We start from the raw sequence: 23,025 nt of genomic DNA on the forward strand, positions 1-23,025 counted from the left end.
GCTGGTTATTTTGGGGTGGGAAGGTCTAAAGTAAGTTTTACTTACCTTCCTTATTCTTTCCTGTGTTGTTGGAAAATTTACTAATGAGTACATAGTATTAAAAATAAATTTTGAAAAGTTTTTAAATAACAGTGAAGCCATTTTTATTCTGGGAAACAAAGATCTGTCTCACTTTGGGTTCCTCTCAAAGCTGTGCATGAGATGAAGATTTGGGAACAGGTAGTTTATGTTGAAGGTGATTGAAGTCTAACTTCTGGTTTTCTTTTCTTTTCTTTTCTTTTTTTTAAGTCTATTCAATTTTTTTTTTTTTTTGAGAGAGAGAGAGAGAGAAAGAGAGAGAGCAAGCGAGCATGCATGTGAGTGGGGAAGGGGCAGAGAGAGAAAGGGAGAGAGAAACCCAAGCAGGCTCCATGCTGACAGTGCAGAGCCCCATGCAGGTCTTGATCCCATGAACCCTGAAATCATGACCTGAGACGAGGTCAAGAGTCTGAACTGAGCCACCCAGCCATCCCTGACTCCTGGTTTTCTAATGAACAAGAAATATTAAAGACGAACATTTCTCAAGTGTGGATCATTGTCAAGAGTGTGTTACCAGGGATTACCCAAATAACAGGGATCCATGGTGAAATGAGTTTGGGAGATGCTGGGACAAAAAGTTTGTTTTTGTTTTTGTTTTTTTGTGGGTTTTTTTTTGTTGTTGTTTTGTTTTGTTTTGTTTTACTGCAGGACTTCTCCGGGGTTTTGTCCTGCTAATACACAGAGAATCTCTTGAGAAGGACTCATAGCACCATTCCCCATTGTTATCCTAAAATTATTTTGTAGGGTCAATACTCTTGTGAGCATTTTGGGAAACGTTGGATGATCTCAGAGGTCATTTCAAACTATAAAGTTAGTGATTTCTGTGATCTCACTTAATCTTTTCCCCAAGTCGTCAAGATGAGTAACCACGTTGAAAATCATTCATCAAAACCAAGAAGCCGATTATGTGCAGAACTGGGACTCAAAGCCAGATCTTTGCACTTTTTTTTTTTTTCATACCAGATACACAGAGGGAGGATGGCAGGCATTATGGTCAAATTGTGACCCTGTAAAACATATTAATCCCCAGTACCTCAGGATGTGATCTTACTTGGAGCCTTTATGGAAGCAACCAAGTAAAAATGAGGTCCTTAGGGGAGCCCTAATCCAAAATGACTTGTGTCCTTGTAATAAGGGGGAATTTGAACACAGATGCTCGTAGATGGAAGATGCTGTGAAGACACAGGGAGAAAGCCAGGTGAAGGCGGAGGCAGAGTTTGAAGGTATGACAACACAAGCTGAGGAACATCTGGGGCTATGAGAAGCTGAAAGAGACCAGGGAGGACCTTTCTCATACATTTCAGAGGGAACATGGCCGTGCTGCCGCCTTGATTGTGGACCTCTAGAATCCAGAGCTGTGCAACAGTAAGTTCCTGTTGCTCTAAGCCACCCAGTTTGTGATACTTTGTTACGACATGTCTAGGAACTACTATAGCTGATGTAACAAGAGCCCTGGAATGTGGCTTCCGGCTCCTTTTCAGTCAGACTCCTACAAACACAGCAGGGCACTAGCTGGCCTGTAGGGAAAGCTAGTGGCTTCAGCCAGAGGAGACAGTGCCTCTGTTTAACAGCTCAGAACAAGGAGAGTCTCCATGCTTCCCTTGGACCCCGTCTCCTTCTTCCCCTGTTTTCTCGCCTTGGCAGCAAACAAGAGAACTTCGAGGCTTGTAAACCTTTATAAATAAATGGAGCCCCTTGGATGTTCACTTTCCAGTGTGGCTGGGCAGGGCTGTTTCCTTGTGTCGGGCTGCCGGGCCATGGAATGTGACCTCTCTCTGTGGGAAGAGCCAAGAGCAAGTTTTGCCAGTGGAGTTGGCAGGTACGGAGCTGCTCCCAGTACAGACACCTGTTGCTTGAACCTATTTGCAGAGACCTCCTGGGTGCTTGCTGCCCCACCAGGCAGGGCTCCAGCCTCTGACTGTGTGAGTCATTTCTGTATCATTGTAAGACCTTCCACTGATGTGCCCATCACAAGATACTGGGGGGCTCGTGAACTGATTTAATCCCCTCAGTGACTCTAGAAAACAGGCAGGGCATCCCCCTTTTACTAATGAGCAAACTGAGGCTCAGACTGAGGAAGGGACCCTTCCCACGGTCATAGAGTTAGTTCATGGTAGAGGAGAGACTCTCCTGAAAAAGAAGCCACCCGTGGGAAGAGCTGGATGTCTACCCGAGAAAACATAGGTGCAAGGCAGTGGGTGCTTGGCGGGCAGAGAAAAGAGCAGCCTCCAGTCACCCCGCCCCTTTGCCTGCAGCTGACCCGGTGAGCGTGAGCGCTGGTCCCTCTGTGGTAGGTAGGCTCAGCTTTGGGAAAAAGACATCACGCTGATGCGGGGTGGGCTGGTGGGCCAGGCAAGGGCCTCGGCAGCTCGGCAGCTCGTGGGAGCTGGGGAGCCAGAGGGGCTCTCAGCCCACAGAGGCGATTTCTGCATTTTACTCTAAGGGCCTGTGAACAAAACAAAACAAAACCTGGTCCGAACTTTCCAAAATGCTCTCAAGTACTGCCAAGGCTGGATCTGTTTTCTGAGCCACGCTGAGGCAGCCTTATCTCCTACTCCCTTCAGAGGAAAGGCACTGTGACCCTTTGGGGGCAAGCATTTGTCTTGAGCAATGTCGAAACTGCTGGATCATGCTTGTTTCCCCAAGGAGGCTCCTGGCTCCCACCCCTGTGCCCCTCATGCTGAGATACTCCAAACAGCAGCTGAGAAACAGGGTTGGGATAAAATGCAGGGTGAAGAGGTCCGTTCTGCTGCAGGTAATTAACCCCATAGCTCCTCAGTATTGAATAAGAGGCCCAAGTCCTTGGACTGTTCACTCTTCTCCTGTAGAAATGTTTGTTCCCTGCCTGGCCCCCAGCACACATCTCACAGCGACACTTCACTGCTTTCAGAGTCTTCCATGGCTCCCTATCGTCTCTACCTTCTAAGATGAAGTTAAAATTCCTTAGACTGGAGTTCAAGGCCCTTGAGGGTCTGGCCTCAGTGTTCCCTGCAGCCTGTCCTTTCTGGGGTCTCATGTGAACCCAGACCAGCTTTACCCTGGGCTTGGAGTTCCTCAAAAGCACTTGGGGATTCTATTCCATCGTGTCCATGGGAAAGACTGGTGTAGTGGAGACAATGGTAGGTGCTCGATTTGTAGCTGTTGAGTCAAATCATATCTTCTTTTCCTCTCTAGTCATCTTTACAGAACACAATAGAAATAAAGACATAGGTAAAAGGAGCTATGAAAAATTGACCTTAAACAAGGGTGATTGCCACAAATTCCTGATGCTCTCACGTCTATCCAGCCTGTATTGTAGGAGGGTAGTCTCAGAATTAAAAAGAGCAAATTAGAGCTATTGTCCTGCCCTTTGACTGGGGGCCAATAGCCCTAGGATGGACTATCCCACCCAATACTAGCCTCCATCACACTCTGCCCCCTACTCCATATTAATCACTCAAGCGGAGAATGGGGGGCTATGGAAGGAGCCTGGGAATGCCAGAGAATATGGAGGGAAAACAACAATTTGCAAGAGGGCACCTTTCTTTTCTCTGTAGGGGACCAAGTCATGTTGGTCCTGATATTGTGGCTAAAACCATTTTGGATGTAGGATTCTTGGGTTGGGAAAAACCCATTAGCCCCACTAACCTTATGGTGTGAGCTATAGTAGGGTGTCTCTCACTTCTCATCCGGGGGCACTTTTGCCCCCCTAGGGATATTTGGCAATGTGCAATGTCTGCAGATGACTTGGGGTGCTCTTCCCCAGGTCACGACGCAATGCTTCCTCAGAGAGGTCGTCCCTGTCCATCTCATAGTTGCTGTCTATGGTAATCATTTCACTTAATATTCTTCATAGTACTAACAATATATGATATTATCCTATGTGTTTGTGTACTTGTCGATGTTCCCCACTAGGAAGTAAGGGCCAAGAAAGCAGGACTCCTATCTGTCCTGTTAGCCCCTACATCCCAGTGTCTAGGGCAATGGCAGGTGAGAGGAAGCTTTCATCCTTGGTAGATGTTCATCCTTAACTCTTCATCCTTCACTACCTGTCTACATTTCACTTCCTTAGGCTTAGGTAACTCCTTCCTTTTGTGACTCCTGTTAGCACTCTCTAACGCTGATAGACTTTTGTCTACTCTGTTGTACATTTGGATTCTGTGGGCAGTGTGTTAAGCCTTCTGCCCTGCTGTATTCTCCTTGAGGACAAGGACTGGGCTTGACCTCTGGTTGTATTTCCTGATTTCTTCCCACAGTTCACACTGCACAGAGTACTGCCTGGATATCTGTCGATGTCTGTTGCATTCGATTCCATTCTGATTGCCTCCCCAGCATGGACAGGGAGCTTTCTTCCCCCCAGGGGTCTTCAAGGTAGAGATCTAGTCTTTAGCAAACTAGATTTCACACCTAGTGAATTCTCAGGCAGACAAGTGATTGTTATGGCAAGAGGGTGTTGAGTCAGGCTATTGTCTGAGTTCCTCTCAGTGTATTTTCTCAGCAGAATCTGAGAAATCATGAAAGGATGAATAGGGCACTGAAGCAGTTGCAAAGTTCCATACTATCAGTGAAATGTGGTTTCTGATCTTCATGTAATCACTCTTCTAAGCTGGGCTGAATAATGTTCTCAGATTCTTTTTTTTTACCAGAATAATTCCATGGGAGAAGAGGAACATTACATTCAAGAGAGCTAGAGCTGGGAGGGACCTTCCAAATAATGCAGCCCGACTGTCCTTAATAAAAGCCAAGGAGCATGAAGCTCCCGAGTTGTATTCAACATCACACAGGAGTCGGGGGCAAATGTCGGGTAGCCAGGCTGGCCTCTGGGGCCTTGGTCAGTGCTGTTTTCGTCGAAATGTGAGGCCCTTGATCCCAGCAGCTCTTCTGATGCTGTTACACAACATGTTTCTTCCTCCAAACTGCAGGTTCCAATCCTTCATGCACCCTGGCTGGTGGGATGGGGACCTGCTTCCATGGCCTGCTTTCAAGGACATCAGGACATCTCCCCTTTCTCTCTCCCCACCCCAGTTTCCCAACCTGGCCAGTTGCTGGTGCCAGAAACTGCACCATCAGAGACGAGCTACTCTGTTATTTTTTTAAATTTATTTATTTATTTTGAGAGAGAGAGAGAACCAGCAGGGCAGGGGCAGAGAGATGGGGGACAGAGGACCCGAAGCGGGCTCTGTGCTGACAGCAGAGAGACTGATGCAGGGCTCAAATTCACGAACTGTGAGATCATGACCTGGACTGAAGCCGGACGCTCAACTGACTCAGCCACCTAGGTGCCCCCCCATAATGTGTCTTTAGACCAAAGACTGCAACCTCAAATGCCTATGGGGGCTGAGCAGGTAATATAAATGGTGAATTGGCACAGGTGGGGCTGTGATGGGCTGGAGAGAGAGAGAGGGTGCAGGCCAAGTCCAGAGGGCCTGAAAGGGCCCCAGTGGCTCTGCTCCAGCCAGAGGACCAGATTCTTTGTGTTTTCAGGACAAGCCGGAAATGTGAGTTTTTTATTCATTTGTACTCTTCTGAATTTTAAGCCCAGGCAACAACAACAGCAACAACAACAACAACAACAAAATAAAGGACCGTCTGGCTAAAAAATCAACCAAACAAAGCTCTCGCTCTTCAAGCTGGATTAGATTTTTTGTTTTTTTTTTCTTTTGCACAGGAGTATGCAGCCATTTATAGTTCTTTCCAATGGAGAGGGGGATGAGAGAGATCAAAGAAGTAAAATGTTTCCTCAGGGAACTTCATGGAAGCCAAATCTGGGTGGCCAGTACAAAACCCGGAGTTGGGGGAGGTGAACGAGGTGCATGGGGTGCAAAAATTAAGGGGGGCTCACTCTCAGGGCTGACCCTGAACTTGCGTGAGGAGTGAGCCCCTCCAAGCACTGGAGTGAGGCGGTGTGCAGGGGAGAAAGGACAACCATATCTACAGGTCAGGCTGAGTGGAAGAGACCCCAAGAAGCAGGTAAAGTGGCTTGAAGGCCGCAGGAGGCCCGTCTTGCTGGAGGTATGGTTCTGCTCTGACCTCCCTGCCAGAGAGGGGGCTGGGCAGAGTGTGTCCTGTGCTTACAGCACCGCTGTTTGCTTCCCTGATGCAGCCACACCCTCTGGAAGACTCCACTCGGTCTTGCCCCAAGTGACCTCAGTGGAAAGTGTGAGAAAGCAAGGAGCAGCAGTTGTTTTTAATCTCCAGACCCAGCAGGCAAACAGTTTCAACACTGTGTCTGGGTCTAGGGCCTCAGTCTCTTTGATTGTCCAGGAGCCTCCCCCCTCCCCCCAGAGGCCGGGGGGTACCATTTGTGGTGGGGGTGGGGCAGGGGGTGGGTGTCAGCTCAGTCAGAAGCCCCAGGAGCCGGGCATCCACAGCTGCTGGTTCCTGTGGGCTCCCTGGAGGGCAGGGCAGACTTGTTGCCCTGGTTCATTCTGGCAAGGGGAAGGCTCAGCCTTTGCAGGACATGGCCTCCCTGCCTCCTGAGTGGAGCTTGGCAGGGATCTGGAGGAGCAAGACTGAGTAGCAAATCCTGCCGCCTGTTTGGCTCTCCAGCCAAATGCCTGCGGTTTCGGTCCGGTGTCGGGGACAGCTGGGTCTGTTTTGGTGTTCAAACCAGGGGGGAGGGATGTGGTTTCAACATTGAAAAAATAAATTGTTTTAAGAGAGAGACAGAGAAGGCTTCCAGCGGGAGTCCTTGAAGGCTCTAACCCCGCCTGGCCCTTCACAATGTCAGAGAATCAACGCCTGACGCGAGCCAGGAGTTAGCAGGCGGGCCCCAGGGAGATGACAAGTAACGGCCCTGGAGTGGCACCAGTTATCCCCAGGATGCCTGGAGGGCCCACAGGGTCTCTGGGACCCTCTCATTCATGGATCTTGGCTGCCAGCCACTTGCTGTTTTTTTAATACCTGCCGCAGGTAACTTTTGATACCCCCAAATCCTGTGGGGGCTGCTTGAGGGAGCCAGCAGGGAGGAGGGACTCCGGGGGGGCAGGAGAGAGATGACAGCTGTCTGCAAATGCTGGATGTTAGAGAAGCTGTCAGTTGGAAATGGGGAAAAAAATAGACTTCTCCGGGACTCCAGACTTTATAATTAGGACCAGAGGTGGAGCACCTTTTCCTGCTCATATAAGCAAAACCACAACAGACCCAATTATTTTTTTTAAAGTTTATTTACTTATTTTGAGAGAGAGAGAGAGAGAGAGAGAGAGAGAGAGAGCAGGGGTGGCACAGAGAGAAAGAGACAGAGGGAGAGAGAGAATCCCAAGCAGGCTCCACACCGGCAGCACACAGCCTAATGTGGGGCTCTATCTCACAAAACGTGAGATCATGACCTGAGCCAAAACCAAGAAGTGGGCACTTAACTGAGCCACCCCAGACGTCCCAGACCCAACTCTTTTTTTTTAAGCAATCGGGGATGTCTGCCGATTGTTGTGTCTTATCTCAGTCACCTCCTTGGTGAAGACTTCCACGAACAACTCCCCGTGGCCCCCATTTCAGTTTGATCCTCTGCCCAGTTACTCTGTTCACCTCCTGCAAGTTACTTACCAAATTCAATACATGTCACTCTTACTGCCTGCTTACTTGTTTATTTTCTGCCTACAAGTCTGGACAGTAAGCTTCACAAGGGCAGAGATCTTTGTGCCCTGTTCATCCTAACACGGGGCCCGGCACATAGTAGCTCTCGCCGGAACAAAGAGTGAATGAATACTTCGGGAAGAAATAAATTCCCTACCACTGGAAGGGCTTAGGCAGAGGCTGGGTGTCTGATAGTCAGGATGCTAGAAAACCCCCCCTCCTCTTCCCTGCACTGGTTCATGTTATGCTGGCTGCTGTGACCAACAGACCCAAACTATATAATGGCTCAATCATGAAAGAGTTATTTTTTCCTTATGTAACATCTCAGCTGGGTATTTCTGATGGAAAGGCAGCTTTCTCTAGAAAGTGGTTCAGGGATTGAGGCCCCTTTCATCTTGTGGTTTCATCATCTTCAATATGTGTTTTTTTTAGGTCCGCATGCTCAACAGCATCAAGTAGTTAGGGGAAGAGGTAACTAGAGGCCATGCCTGGAAGAAGGACACATTCCTTCCATTCACATGCTATGGGCTGGAACTCCATTGTCTCCAATTGCGAGGTTTGGGTCATGGTCCAAGACAGAGGGGAGATGAGCTTGGTTCCTAATCTGTCAGGCTGAGCCATGCCTGTACTGGGCAGGAGGTGGGATCAGGTGGCTTCCGGGAACCTCTCCAGTTTCCAGCACTTACGTTTGAAAGTTTGTGTTTCCCTTTTGCAACAACTTAGCACGTAAGGGGAAGTCAGGTACTTGTCACCTCTCTTTCTTATCTAGCTTTCTAATTCTTTTTTCTTTTTCTTTCCAAGTTTTTATTTAAATTCCAGTTGGTTAACACAGTATAGTGTTAGTTTCAGGTGTAGGATTTAGTGACGCATCACTTCCATACCACACCTGGTGCTCATCACAACGAGTGCCCTCCCCAATACCCATCACCCATTTCCCCCACTGCCCTGCCCACCTCCCCTCTGGTAACCATCAGTGTGTTCTCTATAGTTAAGAGTCTGTTTCTTGGTTTGTGCACCCGTCTTCGTTTTTTCCCTTTGCTCATTTATTTTGTTTCTTAAATTCCACATATGAGTGAAGTCATGTGGTATTTGTCTTTCTCTGACTTACTTCGCTTAGCATGGTACTCTGTAGCTCCATCCACGTTGTTGTCATCTAATTCTTTTTTCTTTGGCTCAAGAATTCCCTTGGGCATTTCTGGTGTGCCATCATAGACAGTGAGAACATTTGCTTACGCGACCACAAAAATACCCAAGTCACACAGACCTGGGCAGGAACCCCAGCTTCATCACTCCCTGGGTATGTGGCCTTGGGCAAGTGATCCCACCTTCCTGTCCCTCTACTTTTCCCTCTGGAAATTAAGGACAACAGGATCAGTAATATTTACTTCATAATACTGTGAGGCTTAAGAGAACAGAGGTGTACCATTTATGAGGCGTTTACTCCAGGTCACTGTCCTGAGGACCTTATTTTCATCAACTTTTTAAAGTTTTCATAACCAATCTATGAAGTAGACTCTATTATTAGCTCTAGTTTTATAGAAGAGAACACGAATCACTGAGAGAGAAAGCAGCTTGCCTGAAGTCATGCTGCTAATGCGTTGGGAACGGGGTCTTGACCGAAGTCATGCAATTCCAGAGTCCACAGGGCATGTAAAAAATGACGGCAATCGTGGGTACCATGAGGCTGACTTTTTGTGGCTATCATTTGTTCCAGAGCCTGAGCCATTCTAGGCTTACTTATAATAATAGTCATGATTTGCAAGACATTTCACAGTCTATAACGTGCCTTTATGGCTCTTAGCTTAATAGTTCTTCACTATGACTCCGAGGTACTTTCACTGTGGTATTCCTTTTATTGAGGATTAAAAATGAGCCTCAGAAGGCATGAGTCACCGGCCCAAGGTCACACAGCCAAAAACTGGTGCAGTTGGCTCTCAAACTCTGACAAACTCTTCTGACAAGGCCGTTGTGCTGGTTAAATTCAAGTTAATATTTGTTAAGCACTTAGAATGGTGCCTGGCACATAGTAAGCATGTGGTAAGTGTTCATTAAGTTAAGTGATTCAGTAAATATTATACCTTGCCGACCTCTTCAACAAAACTTTCTCTAGCACCTGCTACCATCTGGGAAGTTAGGGGGGAGCCATACCTGTGATCCCAGGGCTCTTGTTCCCCCGCTCCCCCCCCCCCCCCCCCCAGCATCCCTGGGCCAGTGTCCTTAAGCTGCCTCTTGGCTGGGCTGGTCTGTTCACCTTCTCTCCTCACTTTGGTCTGCACTTCTGGCAACTCCTCATGATCTGGGCATGTCCCCGAAGTTAAAAAAAAAAATGGCTTCCCATTGTCCCTGCTTGCTTATATATAACCTGATGGAATCATCTTCTGGAAAGGTGTTGTTAGTAAGCAGTGGTCTAATGGGTCATAGTGACCTCTCAAATAGCTTGCTTACTTTATAACAGGGGGTCCAATTAACCTAAAGGAATACGGAGTGGCAGAATTTCAGGCTTCTGCACAGCCAGTCGGGAAGACACGTTTGGATGAGAGGGCCTGCAATCACACCATGGACACTTGTGAAGGAAGGGACAAGACTGCTCAGGGTTTACCTGAAGGCTCTTCTGATTGGGGGTTGAGATCCTTCCCTTTTGCTCTGCCCACTTTCTCAAAGCTCTTAAGTTGCTTCAGCAAATTCCTAACATTCCTTGTCAAATCAGGCCCCAAATGACTTCTAACTCATGTTTTCAGTGGAACAGACCCAGAAATTCCCAAACAATGAGGAAATGAAGTCAAGACACATGTATACATTTATTCAACACATTTTATTGAACCTCTATTATATGTCAGGTTCTGTTCTAGGCACTGAGGAGGCAAAGTGAGCAAGCCAGACATCCTCCTGAGGCTTTTGAGGGGGCCTGTGAAATGTGGTTCTGCCTTTCAAACCCAAAGTGGGAGCTACACGTGCAGATCCCCTAAAGTCTCTTGGGATTTAAGATCTAGGATCTTCCGACATGACAACCTCTTATTGTGGTAGTTCAAAGAACTCCTTCCTGCTGCAAGTGAAGATGTCAGGACGCCTGGGTGGCTCAGTCGGTTGAGTGTCTGACTTCAGCCCGTGAGCTTGAGCCCTGCATCAAGCTCGCTGCTGTCAGCACAGAACCCTCTTTGGATCTTCTGTCCACCCCCTCCTCTCTCTGTCCCTTCCCTGCTTGTGCTCTCTCTCTCAAAAATAAATAAATTTTTAAAAAAAATACAAGTAAAGACATCATGAAGATCGGGTGTATCTGAGACTTCCAGCCGTATCCTGATATTCTTGTTTTTTCTTCTCTAGTAGTAGAGAATGGCTGGGCATTTGGCTACAGAGAATACAGATGTTATATTCTGTCTTCTTTGCCTCTGTGAGTATCCACGTGGCTAAATTCTGATCAATGAGATGTGAGCAGAAACATGGGTACAACTTCTGGTTATGCTCTTAAAGGGAAGATGTGTTCTCCCTCTCCATTTCTTCTCACTGCAGGGAGCAGGGATGTGGTGAGCCTTCATGCACCATGGGAATAAAAGCACTCCTCCCGGGGGAGGGTGAAGCAACAAGTAGCTTTATGTTTAAGCCAGTGATATTTGGGGGGGCCTCCCTATAGCACCTGCTTAGCTCTATCTGTTAGTAAGAAAGTGGATGGGGCACTTGGGTGGTTCAGTCGATTAAGCCTCAGACTTTGGCAAGGGTCATGATCTTGAGGCTCAGTAGATTAAGCCTCGGTCTTTCAGCTCAGGTCATTGTCTCATGCGCGGTTGGTGGGTTCGAGCCCCATGTTGGACTGTGCTGACAGCATGGAGCCTGGAACCTGCTTCAGATTCTGTGCCTCCCTCTCTCTCTGCCCCTCCCCTACTCTCTCTCTCTCAAAAATAAACATTAAAGCAATAAAAAAAAGTAAGAAAGTGGAGTTTTCCATCAATTTTTGCTTCGTGCATTTTGAATTTTAGAAGCAAACATTTATGTATTTAAAATTACCGTGGTGTCTTGATGACGTGACCCTTTGTCACTTTGAAATGCTCCTGCTTACCTTTAGCATTGCTTTTTTGATTCAAAATATGTTTTTCCTGGTTTTTCATTTGTTGAGTAATTTTGAATCATATCCTGGATATTACAAACACTGCATCGTGAAGACTGTGGAGTCTGTCATATCCCCCGAGTGTAGATATTTCTGTTTCAGCTGTCCATTAAGTCAGTTAAACCCACAGTGCAAATTCTTGCCTGTGCTCTTGGTTCAGTTCAGTCACAAGATGCTATGCATCTGCTTAGTGCATGCCTGGGACAGGGCAGGGTTTTTACACAGAGTTTGGGGGGCACCCCTTCTCTGACCTTCTCTTTCCTAACTTTGTTTTTCAAAAAAATATTTTTTTTTTTTTGAGAGAAAGAGAGCACAGGCAGGGGAGAGGGGCAGAAGGAGAGAGAGAATCCTATGCAGACTCCGTGCTCAGCACTGAGCCCGACGTGTGATCATGACCTGAGCCGAAATCAAGAGTCGAACGCTCAACCCACTAAGTCGCCAAGGCCCCCCTATTTATTTTCTTCACCATCTACCAGCTGTTCTTGCCTAGTTTCTGTCCTTTCAGGCTAACAAGATGGGGGGGGGGTTCTTTGGAGTTTTAGCTGCTTCAGGGTACATACACCACTCCTGTGGTCTCACCTAAGCTGAAGTTACAAAAGTGGAAACTCTTCTTGGTGCTGGTCCCTTGTTGCAAACTTTGATCTTCCTCCAGAATATTCCTGTTTTTGTTTCACCTACTGATAGTTGTTTGTACATGCAGTCTCCAGAGTTTATAGCTGTTATTTTTCAGGATGGTCAGTCTGCTAGGAGTTTAATTTGCCATACCAGAAATGGAACTCTGAATTAACTTTTTTTCTTGGCTCTTAAAAAAAATTTTTTTTTTAATTTGAGTATAGTTGATACACAATGTTACATTAGTTTCTGGTGTATAATATAGTGATTTAACCACTCTATATGTTATGGTATGTTCACCATAAGTGTATCTGTTTCCTGTCACCATATGACTCTATTACAACACCATTTGCTCTATTCTCTATGCTATACCTTTTATCCTCGTGGCTTATTTATTCCATAACTGGAAGCCTGTATTAACTCTTTATGCATGTGTCTCAAACTATATGAAAGAATCTAAAACTCCTGAACTTATGCTATGGGACGTCAAGTCAATGGCATACAATGCAGACATTAAAAACAATTAAGACCAAGTAGCAACCATATTTGTGATTAACGAAATTTGCATGATATAAAATCATATCTCCACTTTGATCACAGCTGTCTAAAAATTCATGAATACATATAAAAAAGAATTGGAAGAAAACTTGAAAGAACGTGACAATGTTTTATTTTGTAATATAGTTGCAATTCTTTATATATTAAAAAAGCATTTCTCTTATGTATGCAATCAATTTCAATGCTGTTAAAAATAATTTAGGGAGAGAAAAATGAGATGGAAACACTATATTGTGTTTTGAACATAGTACTGGAGGAAAGAGAGATGAAGCAAAGTCTAATTCTAGGCAGTGGACAAAGTGTCACCGGGCTGAAGCTTCTAGACACCAGCCAGGTTTGGAAACCACAAGAGCCTTGGGTTTTGGAGCACATCCCCTTTTCTCTGAAGGCCAAGTCCTTGCCCTTATGGGGAGTGTAACTAACTGCTTTATAGACAAGTAGTCCGGAGCAACTCCAAAAGTCATAAACTTCAAATGGGTGCTACAAACCATGGTGATATGTTTAAGGATGTGAATCAGAAACATATGGATTAAATTTTGCCTAAAATGACATGGAGGTTTTAGTAGACAGAGAAAAGCACTCTCAAGGGAACAAGTATGTTTGGGCATTCCTTACCCAAATCCCAAACATTTGAGAGATGCTTTTGAATATTTTCTTAAAAACAGAAACAAAACAAAACAAAACAAAACAAACCATCCTGACTTTCAGACCTTGAAAAGCAAGCTGAATTATTATGTTCTTTCCATAGCTTGTCCTCAACCACTCTTTCTATATAATAAGGGATTTTCCGGGTGTAATATTGGCACAGTGGAGGTCCAAGGAAAAAGCGTGATCTATATTCCAGATCTGCTCTTTGCCATTTATTACCTCCAGGAACTGGAGGGGGTTGTTTTTGTGGCATGAGCTTTAGTTTCCTCATGTGTAAAATAGGACTTTTATACCTTCTTTTCGGAGTTGTAGGTAAGAGAAAATACCTGTAATGTCTCTGTCTAAAATTTCTGGCCATACTTAGCCCTTGATAAAGCCCTAGCAATTGTTATTAGTATTGCTATGTAAATCTGTCTGTAGAGTATAGGGTTTTCCTCATTCCCCTAACATATAGTAATAACTTTACTTTCTGGCTAAATTAGTATTTAATTTATTGTTTGCATTAGAAGAAGGGAGAAGCTGAGGACTGGGCTAGAGAATTGGTTAAATATGCTATTTTTAAGTCATCAGAACTAGGTTCACATTCTGCCTCTACTAGTTACTGATTACTGACTTAGTCAAGGTATTTTAATTCCTCTTATCTATACAATGGGAACAGCAACACTTGCCTCTTACTACTGTGATGATGAAATCAAACAGTGAATATAAACTGATCAACATACTACCTGCATAGTAATTGCTCAAAAAATGGCTACTATCATCACCATCCTCATCATCCTCATCCTCCTCCTCATCATCAAGGTTCTATTAGATGACAAATAGTCTTTCCTTTCCTTACTCTTCTTTACCTTAAATATCCCAGTCGACTTAGTTACCAAAAATGACATCTAAAATAAAACGCTACCTACAAATACACAGATACTTGCCTTCTTTCTTCTCTTTTTGAGTCAACTCTCCTTAACATTACTTTTCAAATTTGTCCCAGGAAGCATTTGCAGTTACAGTTTGTTGGAAAGATGATGTCTAACTATAGATTTCTTATAATTCAATTCATTATCACCATGGAATTGAAAAGTTTTGATATCATAGTGAATGATCATTGAATGAGCCAATTTCATGCCTAACTTGAAGCCTGGGTTTCTTGGGCCTTGATTCTGCAAAAGAAGCAGATGACTCCAGGTATAGATTTACCTTCTGTATGTCCTTGAGAAGTCTGTTGGAAGTAGTCATAGCAAGTAAGGGCTAGAGGGCACCTTGGAGGGAATCTTTGACAGATATTTATTGATCACCTGCTCTGTGCTCAATGCTGTGCTAAATGCAAAAACTCAAAAGGAAAATGGATAAGATACAGTCCTTGACCTCAGGGAACTCGCAAACCAAATAGGATATTAGAGGCTTGTAAAAGACCAACTTTTTGCAAAGAGTAGTATCTTTGGCAGGGGACATTAATTGACTTGGTCTGGGGAATAGTGGTGCTTTACATGAATTCTCTCTGTGGTTCTTGTGACATCCTGAAACAAATGCACCTTATTATCTCCATTTAACAGATGAAGAAACCAAGACCCAGAGAGGTTATATAATCTCTCTACTAAAACAAAAAACAAAAAACAAAAAACAGAAAAAAAAAACAGTGAACTGTCTGTGATTTGCTGAAAGTCCGACCCAGACAAAAATAACCTTTCTAGTTGAGAGAGAGAGAGAGAGAGAGAGAGAGAGAGAGAAAACAAAAACACAGGACAAGCCTTTCCACTTTGCCCATCTGTAAAATGGGTTAATAGCTACTAACAAGCAAAGAACAAAAGAGACAGAGTGAAATCCCTGTAGGAAATATATTTGTTTATGGTTGGAATACTATAAAAATGTTACAGCTCATACTCAATTCTCATCTCTCCACTCTTTCCTCGTTCTGTGACAGCGTCCCTAAATCAAGCTGGCTTCTGAAAGAGTGCTCCGAATATGCTAAAACATTAGGCCATTTCACATAATAAGACAACATCCAGTCTGCATGTAGATCTTTTCCCAATAAGGTTACAGTGACAAAAATCAACAAGTTTCTTGTCAGAACATCTTGGTCATTAAAAATACATTAATAGCTCATTATTCAAAATACTGTAATAATTCTGCTCATTTCCTACTGAAACTTATTAAATACTAAGAGCTTAATCAACCCGAAGTAGTGTTCGGTGGCCACAAAGAGTATGCTCCATTAAAGGGGAAAAAAAAGAATTATGACCAAAATGGTAATTCTAACACATTGTATTTATCTGTCACTGAGCTCCTCTAATGGTTGAATGGTTTTATAATTCATAAAGGGTTGAAGACGCAATGTATTCAAAAGTAAAATTTAAGGTGTGTGTGTGAGTGTGAGTGTGTGTGTGTGTGTGTGTGTGTGTGTGTGTGGTGGTGAGCAATAAGGTCTTAAGGACTTTTAGAATACTTCAAAAAGGAGAGATTGTGAAAAGTGCTTCTGCAGTGAACTTGCCTTTTCTGTTTCCCCCACTATGTAAATGTCTATATATCTAAATGAGCAGAGTAATGGAGCCACCTTGCAACCAGAATTCCCCACTCCCACATATTAGCAGTGTGACTTTGGACATTTTTAACACTTTATTTAGCCTCCAACCTTGACTGTCATGTTTCAGATGTCATTCTCTTGGTCTATGTACAATCACACTAAAATACGTTGCATGGGTTATGCTAAGATTCAAGATTAAGGTAGGTGGAATACAGGCACATTATAGACACTCAGTGATTGATGATATTACCATTCTTGCTCCCATTGGATGACTGGCAAGGATTATATTTTATTCAACTTCGTATCCTCAGCACTAGCACCATGCTTGGCACATGGTACATATTCAGGATACATTTGCTGCACTAAACTGAAGTCTGAAATCTGAGGCAATGTCTAATCTTTAAGACCCACCCCCGCAAGCATTATAACATCTTGTTCTCTGTGGGTGCCCAATAAATGTTTGGTTTTAGCTGCTCAATAAGAATGTATTGCATGGTGATTAGATACTGAACTCTGATTTCACCCTCAAAGAACTTAAAATTGATTTGGAAAAGCAAGGTTTATACACATGAAACGATGGGAGAACATTGCCTGTGATGGGTTTCCATTTCTCTTCTCTCCCCAACATCCATTTCCTCTTTTCCTGGCAACACATCCTGGATTTTCTTGCTGGAGTTGCCACTCCACACTCCAACGTGCTTTTAAGAGCTGTTTGGCATATTCTCCAATAAAAACGTGGTATTAAAGAATCCAGTACTATAGTCATTTCTGCCATGTAGCCATGTAGAGCTGTTCAGGGAGTCATGTGACCCAGGCCTGACCAAACGGAGTGTCACATTCCTGTGGCTACAGGACTGGTTCAGAGATGAGCAGAATGTCCTCAGAAGCTTGTCAAAAATGCGCTCTTTGAACCGAACTCTTACAGAAGTTACAAATTACTTTGATAAGCTCAAAGAATATATTATGAGCAGAGTATACCAGAAGACAGCAGGCTGTGGGATGTTCAGAGACTTCAGCTTCTTGAGAGGCCCCAGTTCCCCATGGAAGATTCTCTTGGGTTGGTGGTGATGGAACTGGGTTACCTTCTTGGAGCCATGGAATAGAGGATAATTATTTGAAAATTAGAGGATATTTGGGTCAGTAAGAAAGGGAGGATTCTACAGGCTGGAACAGATTTATAAAAACATGGAAGAGGGTAAGTGAAGAAAGGGAATATGGAAACAGTCTGGTGTGACAGGAAGGGCACTGGCCAAAAAGGTCAGGGTTCTAGTCCTGACTCTTTGCAAGTAACCATGTGGCCTTAGAAAGAGCACTTTTGCCTTTTAGGACTCAGTTTCCCCTATGTCAATGCACAGAATTGGATTCCTAGATCTCTAAGATCCTCTGCAACTCTACCTTCCATGGGTCTATGAAATCTTAAAAGGCTGTTCACAGTTGGTATATTTAAACATCTTGGCAGAGTTACATACATGCTCTTGGAATACAGATTCTCTCTGGTCTTGAGTCTCCCCCCCTCCCGCCCCCCACTTCCTATCCACTTGCCAAAGAGCAATCTCTTTCCCTCGTGTTCTGAATGAAATGGAAATGGACAAGCTACATTCACTGAAAAGCCATGACTTAAGTGTTGAAAGCACTTGATTGTGCCCATAGAAGCCTTGTCTCTGAGTGAGGGTGATGAAAGCAGCACTAAGGGGCCGCCTGGTTAATTGTGCTTCTGTGGGGATTAAAGCATGAGCAAGGAACTTGGAGGAACTTTGCTCTTTCCAAGCCATCTCCCTCGACCCCCTTCCTTTTCTGTGGAAGAGACTTTGGCACCCAGGTCTAAATTAAATTCCAAGCTGTATTGTCCGCAAATCAGATACTGAATGAGCAGTATAACTGTGTCGTCTATAGCATTTGCTGAAGTAGTGCCATGTATCCCCCCCAAAAACATTCTCATGTCCATAATGCAATGAAGACCCACACTAATTCTCACCTGGGCACGCATTCTTGGTTGGAACAGGTTAAAACTGTTGCAGAAAGACGTGTGGGAATAATTAGAAATCTTCAGGCTGGGTTTGAACAGAGGACTTCCTCAGGCTTGTATCCCCAAATTCTAAGTCCCCAAGTCACTCTCTAACACTATTATGTAAGTTGGTTTACTGTCTGTCATCATCTTGAAGGCAGGCACATCACCTTATTTACCACTTAATACCTGAGGCTGGCAGAGAAAAAGGGATCAATAAATATTCAGTGAATGAGTGAATGAACAAACATTAGGTGATAAAAGATCTATGCAGGATCTATGAGAGTTGTTTTAATTAATTAGAAACATAGATAGTTGTCTACCGGAGGTTTTGATCAGATGAGAAAACCACAGATCCCACATAGAGCTGGTATAATTCTAGCTCAAGACAAGGATACCTGGCATTGTATGTACCTTCATTGTAGATAAATGCACAGTATTTAGCTTTTGGAAATTTTGAGAATCGTTCACGGTCTGTTGGGTTCAGAGAATCCAGCTCGAGCACCTTTAACTTCTCTTAACTCCTTTCATTTTGCATGTTATGTATAGAAAAAGATTTGTGTTCTTAGCACATTCCCGAGACTCCCGTTTAGAGAAACTCTGACATTACTGAGATGATGATGCTTGGTTGGATATGTCTGCCTTGACATGAATGTTGGCCAACATCAAGGTCTTTGAGAAAGGGCCGGAACTGCTGTAATATAGATATTTTAGAGGGCGTCTGGGAAAGAGAGAGAAAAGTCGAGAGAGTTGACCTGATGGGGTGGAGTGAGGGTGAGGCTGAACTGTGGGCTACGACTCCTTCTGTGACCTCTCAAATTGTTTTTAAAGTCGCTATACCCCTGGGACACTTGGGTGGCTCAGTTAGTTAAGTGTTTGACATCGGCTCAGGTTATAATCTCATGGTCTGTGAGTTTGAGCCCCACATCATCAACATGGAGCCCACTTTGGATCCTCTGTGCCCCTCTCTCTCTGACCCTCCTCTGCTCATGCCCTCTCTCTCTTTCTCAAAAATAAATAAATATTTAAAGTCATTAAACTCATGGGCTCCTAGTAGAATTTTCCTTTTTTTTTCTTGCTTAGATGCATAGGATCTGAGTTTCTCACCTGGGAATGTTGGTGTGGGATGGATAGGGGCAGTACTTATCGACCTAAGTCAGAGATACCCATGATAAGGCATGCCTTTGAGGACTTGGAGACACTATGGTCTGCAGCAGGCAGTAGTAGATAAGGAGATGTTTGAGTCAAGGTTCTTTAGATGTCTGCGGGATGGTTGTGGCTTCAGCTGACACTAGGGTTGCGTGCACATGAGAAAGCTAAGGCAACAAGACATTGATAAAAGCAAACAAAAACAAACATAGCATAACACAGCAAAAAAGATTCTGACTCTAGAACCAAATGCCCTGTACCTGAGTTTGAGTCCCTGCTGTCATACCAGTTCTATGGCCCTAAGCAAGTCAAAAGCCCTGTGAGCTGCCATATCCTCAGTCCCTACCTCAGGAGATTGTGAAGGTGACAAGAGAGGAAGCTTGTCAGCTCTTAGCTCAGAACTCTACAAGTAGTTTGCATTATTTGGAGCATAAGGGATTTGCCCAAAGCATCCAGACCAGAGAGTACCAAAGCAAGGAATAGAAGCTGGCCCTCTTGCCACCTCATCAGCAGCCCTTTTCCCAGGCTCTGAAACTCCATTTCTATTTTCAAGGTAACAACACAGATGGAAGCACCAGCTTTGTGCTTTTCAAAGGCCCAGCTGCTACTTGATAGAAAACATCCTGCCCCACGTGGCTTTATAAAAGCCAGGACATCATGACTATTTTAAATAATAGGAGTGAATTATTATTTCCTTTGTATTTATTAGGAAAACACTGTAAATGGGAAATTGTTGTGGTGTTCTTGGGGGAGATAAAGAATTTAATTCCATGGGAATCCCATTGTATTTCCCCATCAGGGCTCTCTTCGCTGAGGAGATAAGGCATTTATCATCTGATGTCTAACATGACATTTATAGTCTTGTGGAAGCTGTTAGTAGTGTTGATGGGCTGCTGACTAGAGTCGTCTGAAATCAGAGCTTCAGTGAGGTGGGAGGGAGTCTGGTTGGATGGGCAACCCAGGTGTCTGTGTTCAAAAAGGATCCCATTTATTGTGTTTGGTTGTAGGAGGATCATTTTCCATCTTGGGGCTTCAGGACCTTTCTCATTAAAGCAAAAAATTTAGGGGCGCCTGGGTGGCTCAGTCGGTTAAGCGTCCAAATCTTGGTTTCAACTCAGGTCATGATCTCACAGTTTGCTCTGTGCTAGGAGTGAGGAGACTGCTTGGAGTTCTCGCTCCTTTTTTCTACCTCTCCTCGCTCATGCTCTCTCTCTCTCAAAATAAATAAATTTAAAAAATTTTTTTAAATAAGAAAGCAAAATTAAAGGCTGGGCTTAGACAAATTTTAAGGGCCCTTCCAACTGTAGTATTACATTATTCTAATAACTTTCAGCCAGTTTCATCACTGGTCTAGAGGGAAGTCATTCCTTTGCTGACATTTGCTTTGCATGCTCTTTGGATAGGTTCTGCATAAGTCTGTGTGCTGCTTGCCCAGCAGGCAGCTTTCTGTCTTCAGAGTGAGATTCCAGGCCACTGAGCTCTGTTGACAACCTCAAATTGCCAGCTTTCTCTTGTCACCTGCCATCCTTCTCCTCACCCTGTGCTCTGCCCCTGGGATCTGCCTGGGCCTGTCCAAGGAATTCACATTGTCTTCTTTGAAGATGACAGCCTTCCCAGGCCTGCAATAAGGAAGTGCTGGACTTAGTGTGTGAGAAATTCTGGAGGTTCTCAATGATGTCATCTTTCTCCGGGGAAAACTTTGTTTTCTTTTAACCAGCAGTTATAGGAGGAACAGATCCTGCCTATCCAACCAGGGATGGAGAAGAGAGTTAATGAGAGTTAGCCTATTTCCAGGTGTTTCTTATTCTTGATCTTAACGGAGAGCCTGGCGCTTTCACCAGGGCTCCCTCTGAACCCCACCCCTGTCTCTCCAACTCTGTGAGAGCTAGGTTTTTAGCTTCTGACCAGCTGCCTTCTGCCGGGTTTCCTGGCTTGTCACTCCCATCCAGCTTAGGATGCAGCAAACTGCTTAATGTGGAAAGTAGAGCAAAATGTCGGGCTCATTTCTCTAGAAGTCTCTTTCCTCTGATATCTTGTGCCAGTTCTGGCTGCCTTGGCTGTTCTCTGGTACCATCCAATAGACTCTTCTTTGGTCTTTGAATTTAATCCAGTTTTTATAGTTATTTTTAATTAAAAATAATAGAAGGGTATGGTAAATCAAGCTACTGTACAAATCAGAAGCACAAATAATATACTAGGTTAATTTTAACCATGTTTTAAGAGGCAATTTCCTGGGTCCTATGGTGGAAGAGCCTCAGAATCCTATAGGACCTGGCTTGAATGCCAGTGCTAACTTTCATTAATTCATTCAAGCAATATTTATTGAGTGCCAACAATATTCCAGGTACTGTGTAATAAGCACTGGGGATATAATGGGTTTCTATTCTTATAAAGCCCCCTTGGGAAGCATTAAATAATACATTAAATAATACACAGATACAAATTATAGTAAGGTCTTTGAAGAAAAAGAACATGGTGCCCAGTCAGAGAATGACAAGGTAGAAACAATCTAGACGGGAATGATGGTCAGGGAAGACCTCTTTGAGGAGTCTCTTAGGTTGTGAGCCGAAGGCTATGTCAGAGTTAGCAGGATGGAAAATGTGGGTGGTGGGCAGGTGGCGAAGCATGCCAAGCATAAGGACCAGCATGTGCAAAGACCATGAGATAATGAAGGACTTGATGAATTCAAATAACTAAAAGTAAGGTGAATCTCTATGGAACACAGAGATCAAAGATACCATGAGTAGGATTGTGACAGACTAAGATTACTGGCCTAGGAAAAAGTTTAGGTTTTATCCCAAGAGGACTGAGAAGTCGTTGCAAGCCTCCTTAAGCAGGGGAATGGTGAGATCTGATTTATTTGGTGAAGATTACACTGGCTACAGTGAAGAAAATGGATTTGGGTTGGGATAGGGCAAGATTTAGGGAAACCTGGTGTAAGGTGATTGTGGTGATCCAGCTGAGGGATGAAGGTGGCAGTGGTAATGGAGATGGGAAGAGGTAATGAATTAGAAATATTAAGGAGGAAAAGCATCAGTACAGCTTGATGCTGGTTCAGATGGGTGGGTGAGGGAGGGCGAGGAATCAGTAATGACCCCCAGGTTTCTGGCTTGAACAATGCCTGGCAAGGTGGGTCCACAGTCAGTCACTATATTAATTTGCTAGGGCTTTTGTAACAAAGTATCCCAAACTAGTAGTTTAAACAACAGACCTTTATTATGTCACAGTTCTAGAGGCTAGAAGTCTAAGATCAAGATGTTTGCAGGGTTGGCTCCTTCTGGGACTGTAAGGGAGAATCTGTTCCATGCCTCTCCCCTGGCTTCTGGTGGTTTGCTGGCAATCTTTAGCGTTCTTGGCTTGTAGATACTTCACCCAGTCTCGGCCTTCATCTTTACATGGCGTTCTCCTTCTGGGCATGCCTCTATGTCCAAATGTCCCCTTTTTATAAGGATACCAGTCATATTGGATTAGGGCCCACTTTAATGACCTCATCTTACTTACCTAATTACATTCCCAATGACTCTGTTTCCAAATAAGGTCACATTCTGGGGTCCTGGGAGTTAGGGCTTCAACAGTTTTTGGGCAGTGGGGGCAGTTAACCCAAACACTTATCATTTCTGTGCCTCAGTTTTTTCACCTGCAGACTGGGGACAAAAATACTTACCTCATAGAGGTGTTACAAGGAATAAACAAGAAGATATATTTAACGTGCCAAGAATGGTATTTGGCACATAATGGGATTCAGGAATTGTTAGTCTTTTTTTACCCTATTGCCTAATCCACAGAAAATGGGGAACTTCAGATCAGGAG

Source organism: Panthera tigris, chromosome A1, assembly GCF_018350195.1.
Source record: "Panthera tigris isolate Pti1 chromosome A1, P.tigris_Pti1_mat1.1, whole genome shotgun sequence".
Taxonomy (NCBI): Eukaryota; Metazoa; Chordata; class Mammalia; order Carnivora; family Felidae; genus Panthera; species Panthera tigris.